Consider the following 7,912-nt stretch of genomic DNA (forward strand, 5'->3'; position numbering starts at 1 on the left):
ATTCACTTTCGGGGAGAAAAAATCAAAGAGAAGGATTCATTGCTTTTTACGATATGGAGCCGATGCAAAGCCCTAATCTTCCTCGGGAGGGCTGATTTGGAGTCCGTTCAGGGCTCCGGAGAGGGGAATCGGTCGCCATTGTCATCATCAACCATCCTCCATCACCAATTTCATGATGCTCAGCACCGTGCGTGAGGAATCCCATCGTAGGCTTGCTGGACGGTGATGGGTTGGATGAGATTTACCATGTAATCGAGTTAGTTTTGTTAGGGTTTGATCCCTAGTATCCAATGTTCTAGATTGATATTGCTATGACTTTGCCATGCTTAATGCTTGTCACTAGGGACCGAGTGCCATGATTTCAGATCTGAACCTATTATGTTTTCATGAATATATGTGAGTTCTTGATCCTATCTTGCAAGTCAATAGTCATCTACTATGTGTTATGATCCGGCAACCCTGAAGTGACAATAATCGGGACCACACCCGATGATGACCGTAGTTTGAGGAGTTCATGTATTCACTAAGTGTTAATGCTTTGGTCTGGTACTCTATTAAAAGGAGGCCTTAATATCCCTTACTTTCCAATAGGACCCCGCTGCCATGGGAGGGTAGGACAAAAGATGTCATGCAAGTTCTTTTCCATAAGCATGTATGACTATATTCGGAATACATGCCTACATTACATTGATGAACGAGAGCTAGTTCTGTGTCACCCTATGTTATAACTGTTGCATGAGGAATTGCATCCGACATAATTACCCATCACTGATCCATTGCCTACGAGCTTTTCACATATTGTTCTTTGCTAAGTTACTTCTCTGTTGCCACTCTTTCGATTACTACAAAACTGCTACTGTTACTTTTGCTGTCGTTACCATTACTTCCATACTACTTTGCTACTAAATACTTTACTACAGATATTAAGTCTTTCAGGTGTGGTTGAATTGACAACTCAACTGCTAATACTTGAGAATATTCTTTCGCTCCCCTTGTGCTGAATCAATAAATTTGGGTTGAATACTCTACCCTCGAAAACTGTTGCGATCCCCTATACTTGTGGTTATCAAGACTATTTTCTGGCGCCGTTGCCGGGGAGCATAGCTCTATTCTTTGAGTCACTTGGGATTTATATCTGCTGATCACTATGAGGAACTTGAAAGATGAAAGAACCAAGATTTTTTTTCCCTCAACTATGAGGGGAGGTAAGGAACTGCCATCTACCTGTGCACTTGATTCACCTTCTGTTTTGAGTAAACTTGCGATACCTACACATGTTATTGATTCTGATATGTCACATGTTATTGATGATGCCACTTCTGTTATGCATGATGATTATGATGAAACTACTTCTATGCTTGATAATACTGTGCCATTAGGTGAATTTCTTGATGAACAACTTGCTAGGGTTAGAGAGAATGAAATTATTGAAACTGATAATATTGATGAAAGTGATGATGAAGATTCTCCCCCTAGATATGAATTGCCTGATGTTCCTGAGGGTTATGTTATGGATGAAGAAACTGCTAGAGACATTTTTGCTTGCAAAGATAGAAATGATCTTAAGAAACTGTTAGCTAAGCTGAAAGAAAAGTCTCTGAATGCTAGAATGAAATATGACCCTGCTTTTGCTACTTCACCTATCTGTATTTCTGATAAGGATTATGATTTCTCTGTCGATCCTGAGTTAATTACTGTAGTTGAATCTGATCCTTTTTATGGCTATGAATCTGAAACTGTTGTCGCGCATCTTATTAAATTGAATGATATAGCCACCCAATTTGCTCATGAGAAAAAAAATTGTTATTACTATATCCTTAAGTTATTTCCGTTCTCATTAAAGGGTGATGCAAAAATATGATTTAATTATCTTGCTCCTGGTTGTGTGCGTAGTCCCCAGGATATGATTTATTACTTCTCTGCTAAATATTTCCCCGCTCATAAGAAACAAGCGGCCTTAAGGGAAATATATAATTTTGTGCAAATTGTAGAAGAGAGTCTCCCACAAGCTTGGGGGAGGCTTCTCCAATTACTTAATGCTTTGTCTGATCATCCTCTCAAGAAAAATGAAATACTTGATATCTTTTATAATGGACTAACCGATGCTTCCAGAGACCACCTGGATAGTTGTGCTAGTTGTGTTTTCAGGGAAAGAACTGTTGAGCAAGCTGAATTGCTATTAAATAATATATTGAGCAATGATAATGATTGGACACTTCCTGAACCAACTCCAAAGAAAAGGGGTATTCTATTTCTCAGTCGTGAAGATATGCAAGAGGCAAAGAAATCTATGAAATAAAAAGGTATTAAAGCTGAAGATGTTAAGAATTTACCACCTATTGAACAAATACATGGTCTTGATAACCCGACATAGGTAGCAAAGGTAATTCTCTCTATAGATTTGATGAAGGTGATATCCCTTGTTATAAGTCTGCTAGCCAATGCTTGGATGAGTTTGCTAATTTTATTGTTAAACAAGGAAACTTCAATGTTTATGTTGGTAGACAATTGAAACGTAATGCTTATATGATTGAACACTTGAGTGATTATATGTCTAGATTTAAAGGTGACCTTAAGCTTATTAGTAAACATTCATCTATGGTTACTACTCAAGTAGAACAAGTACTTAAAGCACAAGATGATTTGCTCAATGAGTTAAATAATAAGAAAAATGAAAATGATGTTAGAGTTATGACTAGGGGTGGTAGAATGACTCAGGAACCTTTGTATCCCGAGGGACATCCTAGGAGAGTTGAGCAAGATTCTCAGAGAACTAATATTGATGCACCTAGTCCTTCTAAGAAAAAGAAAAAGAAAGATGATAGGACTTTGCATGCTTCTAGTGAACCTGTTGTTGACACCCCTGAGAATCCCAATGATATTTCTATTTCTGATGCTGAAACCCAATCTGGTAATGAACATGAACCTAGTGAGAATGTTAATGATGATGTTCATGCTGATGCTCAACCTAGTAATAACAATGATGTAGAAATTGAACCTGCTTGATAACCCACAATCAAAGAATCAACGTTATGATAAGAGAGACTTCGTTGCTAGGAAACACGGTAAAGAAAGAGAACCATGCGTCCAGAAACCCAAGACTTTTCCTCCTAAGCCATCCAAGAAGAAGGATGATGAGGATTTTGAGCGCTTTGCTGAAATGATTAGACCTATCTTTTTGCGTATGTGTTTGACTGATATGCTTAAAATGAATCCTTATGCTAAGTACATGAAAGATATTGTTACAAATAAAAGAAAGATACTGAAAGCTGAAATTTCCACCATGCTTGCTAATTATACTTTTAAGGGTGGAATACCAAAGAAACTAGGAGATCCAGTAGTACCAATTATACCATGCTCCATTAAAACAAACTATGTTAAAACTACTTTATGTGATATTGGAGCCGGTGTTAGTGTTATGCCTCTCTCTTTATATCGTAGACTTGAGTTGAATAAGTTGACACCTACTAAAATCTCTTTGCAAATGGCCGATAAATCAACTTCTATGCCTTTCGGTATTTGTGAGGATGTGCCTGTTGTGGTTGCAAACATTACTATTTTAACGGACTTTCTTATTCTTGATATTCCTAAGGACGATAGTATGTAAATTATCCTTGGTAGACCATTTTTGTATACTGCAGGGGTTGTTATTGATTGCAACAAAGGCAATGTAACTTTTCATGTTAATGGTAATGAGCATACGATAAAGTTTTCGAGGAAACAACCTCAAGTTCATAGTATCAATTCTATTGGAAAAATTTCAATGATTACTATTGGGGGTTTTGAATACCCTCTTCCTACTGTCAAGAAGAAATATGATATTCTTATTGTTGGGGACATGCATATCCCTGTTGAGGTAACCTAGTCTTATTCAAAAATTCTCCGATTTCGTGTTATTCGGAAGAAGTTTGTTAACAAGACTTGATCAACCTTGTTAGTGGATTCCTTTTGATGAGCATGAGATGGATGAAGTTACAAAGCACAACTCTCTGTACCCTCCTTTTACTTTCTGTTAGATTAAATAAGGCAAACATAGTATTTTCTATCTATTTTCTGAATTATCCATGCAATAAAAAATACCCCAAAAATAAAAGTTCTCCAAATGCCCTGAAAATGAAGTATGACTTTTTGTAGAATATTTAAGAATTTCTGGGACTGAGAACACAGCAGGGGGGGCACCATTTGGCCATGAGGGCATAGGGTGCGCCCACCCCCTGGGGCGTGCCCCCTGCCTCGTGGGCCCCATGTGGACCCCCTCCACTTATACCAGCACCCACTCACTTCGTCTTCCTCTAGAAAAAAATCCTCCCATAGCTCAAACCCGTGTTCTAGCTCATCTTGCTGCCATTTTCGATCTCCTTACTCAAAGCTCCATTCACAAAACAGTTTTGGGGGATTGTTCTTCGGTATGTAACTCCTCCAATGGTCCAATTAGTTTTTGTTCTACTACATTCTTTATTACATGCTGCTAAGGTGACCCTGTTCTTGAGCTTGCATGTCAAATTTATATGATCCAAAGTAGTTTTAATGCATGATATAGCCTATAGACACTTGTGGGAGTAGTTGCTACCAATCTTGTTGAGTGTTGTTCACTTTTATTTTGAGTCACTAAAAATTTCAGAAATTTTTCAGAGAAGGAAAAATGCATAGGAAAATGTAACAGGGTGGTTCCTCAAGGAAGCAAGGACCAAGGCTTGCGATACGTGAGCCGGACGATGAACCACCAAGGGAAGCTCAAGTGCGGCCTTGTGAATGGCCGTCAAAGGAGTTTATGGTCCAGGCCGGTTTCAAGGATGAATTTGACGCATATGTGCGTAATGCTGATCTTGAGGACTTTGTGTCAGATAAGTGCCTACAGTACCACTACCTCACTGATTCCTTTGTGAGGAGGTTTAAATTTACATCCTCACGCAATTCTCACACTGTTTTGTTTGATCTTTATGATAAATCATATACCATGGACCTAGAAGATTTTAATACTGCTTGTAAACTCCTGCAGTGGGGCAATGTTAGTGAACCTCGCAAATCTGAATATAAAGACTTTCTTGCTAGTATCACTACGGGGGAATCTAGAGAAATCACACAAGCTACCATAGGGAGCATTCATTTCCCTTCCATACATTATTTTGCTCTCTTTATAGGTAGATGCATTAACGGTAAAGATGAGGCTTGTCACATGTGCGTTCCAGATCTTAGTGTCCTCAAGAGTGCGGTATTAGGTGATAAACAATATAACTTGGGGGCCATTGTTGCACAAAGGTTGCATCTTAATGGTACAAGTGGAGATTTGTTTGGTGGAATTTATGCAACTCGTGTAGCTAATTATCTTGGTGTACCCATACATGGAAATGATATGGAGTTACCTTCTGTTTATCTAGATTATAGTGCTATGGTTCGCCATCAGTTTCTTGAGAGGAATGAACAGTTCCTTCAGTACCGACTAATCTTTGACAAACGGCATACTGTCCATGTTGCTCTCCCTGCTCCTACTTTCTTTAACTTTCAGGCAAAAAGGAGATATGTTATAACCAGGGAGGACGCGAATGAATATGAGAGGAGGACGGAGGTAGCTCGCCTCCAAGCTACAACTCTTCAGGCAGTAGCTGCTGCCTCTCAGTACAACCTCGGCTATGACTTTGGATATCCGCCAGGCCAGCAGTGGCCATAGACCAACTTAGGCCAAAAGCCTAAGCTTGGGGGAGTACATATTTCTCATAGATAATACATTCATGTTCAGACACTCACGCTAGTTGTCGGTGCTCATACTTTTTCATTGTACTATCCATGCTAGTTTATTTCCTTTTTTTGCTTTCTTCTTGTGTGTTTGAAAAACCTTAAGAAAAACCAAAAAAATAGTTGTAGCTTTTAGCTAGTTTACTTTCCATGCTTGTAGTAGTAATTAAAAGAAAATCCAAAAAGATTTCTTGTTCTTCTTTTGCTTGTTGGGAGCTTTCCCGTGTATATAGTTTTATTTCTTATCTTCTCTTTGGGGGTCGAGAGGAGAAGACCACGATGAAAATGTTGAGTGGCTCTCATATGCATCATTGCTAATCTAACTAAGAGCCCATATTACCTTGTCTTCTCCTTTGTATTAAATGCTTACAGATTCCAACTTAGTCCAATGCATGTGCACTATTATTATTATTCATACCGTTCGGTCATGCAAGTGAAAGGCAATAATGACAATATATGATGGACTGATTGAGATGAGAGAAGCTGGTATGAACTCAACCTATCTTGTTTTTGTACATATGATTAGTCCATTGTTCCCGATTCAGCCTATTATGGATGAAACATGTTTGCAATGACAATTAGAGAATATAGTTGCTCATGCCATGCTTAATTAGCTAGGAGTTTATAATGGTTTACCTTGCGTGCCAACATGCTATTAAAATGGTTTTGATGTGGAATGATAGGGTGGTATCCTCCTTTGAATGATTCGAGTGGCTTGTCTTGGCACATGTTCACGCATGTAGTTGAAACAAAACCAACATAGCCTCCACGATATTTATGTTCATGGTGATTTATATCCTACTCATGCTTGCACTCATTGTTGATTAATCTTAATGCATGTTCATGACTGTTGTCGCTCTCTAGTTGGTCGCTTCCCAGTCTCTTTCTAGCTTTCACTTGTACTAAGCGGGAATACTTCTTGTGCATCCACTTCCATAAACACCAAAGTTATTCCATATGAGTCCACCATACCTTCCTATATGCGGTATCTACCTACCGTTCTAAGTAAATTCGTATGTGCCAAACTCTAAACCTTCAAGTGGAATTCTGTTTTGTATGCTCGAATAGCTCATGTATCAACTAGGGTTCTCTATATCTTCCATGCTAGGTGGGTTATTCTCACGATGAGTGGACTCCGCTCATCGTTCACGAGAAATGGTTGGTAACCGGGATGCCCAGTCCCATGATCAAATCAAATCAAATAAATGTAAACAAAACTCCCCCAGGATTGTTGTTAGTTGGACGGCACCTGTTGTTTTGGACAAGCCATGGATTGATGTTTGTTGGTGGTGGGGGAGTATAAACTTTACCATTCTATTTGGGAACCGCCTATAATGTGTATAGCATGGAAGATATCGATATCTTTTGGTTGTTATGTTGACAATGAAAGTATGCCACTCAAAATATTATTTATCTCTATTTCAAAAACTCGAGATCTGGCACCTCTACAAATCCCTTCTTCCCTCTGCAAAGGGCATATCTATTTACTTTTATGTTAAGTCATCATTCTCTTATTAAAAAGCACCAGTTGGAGAGCATCGCTGTCATTTGCATGCATTGCTATTAATTTACATTGAGTATGACTGTGACAGGATCTCTTTTACCATGAATTACAATATCTAGTCAGTCCTTGATCTTCAGGGTGCTCTGCATTTATGTTTTGCGGTCTCAGAAAGGAATAGTGACATACCATCTTGTTATATCATATTATTATTGTTTTGAGAAAGTGTTGTCATCCAAGATTTATATCATATTGCTCGCTACTTGGTTATGCCATTGTGAATATGGTAAGTTCATAATCTTTGCTGAAAACTTGAATGCTGGCTTTACATATTTGAACAACAAGATCAAACAGAGTTTGTAAAAGTTTTCCTTTATCACTTTCAATTTGTCAACTGAATTGCTTGAGGACAAGCAAAGGTTTAAGCTTGAGGGAGTTGATACGTCTCCAACGTATCTACTTTTCCAAACACTTTTGCCCTTGTTTTGGACTCTAACTTGCATGATTTGAATAGAACTAACTCGGACTGGCGTTGTTTTCACCAGAACTGCCATGGTATTATTTTTGTGCAGAAATAGAAGTTCTCGGAATGACCTGAAAATCCACGGAGACACTTTTTGGAATTAATAAAAAATATTGGTGAAAGAATCAACGCCAGGGGCCCACACCCTGTCCACG

This window comes from Triticum aestivum, chromosome 6B (genome assembly GCF_018294505.1).
Source record: "Triticum aestivum cultivar Chinese Spring chromosome 6B, IWGSC CS RefSeq v2.1, whole genome shotgun sequence".
In the NCBI taxonomy this organism is placed as follows: Eukaryota; Viridiplantae; Streptophyta; class Magnoliopsida; order Poales; family Poaceae; genus Triticum; species Triticum aestivum.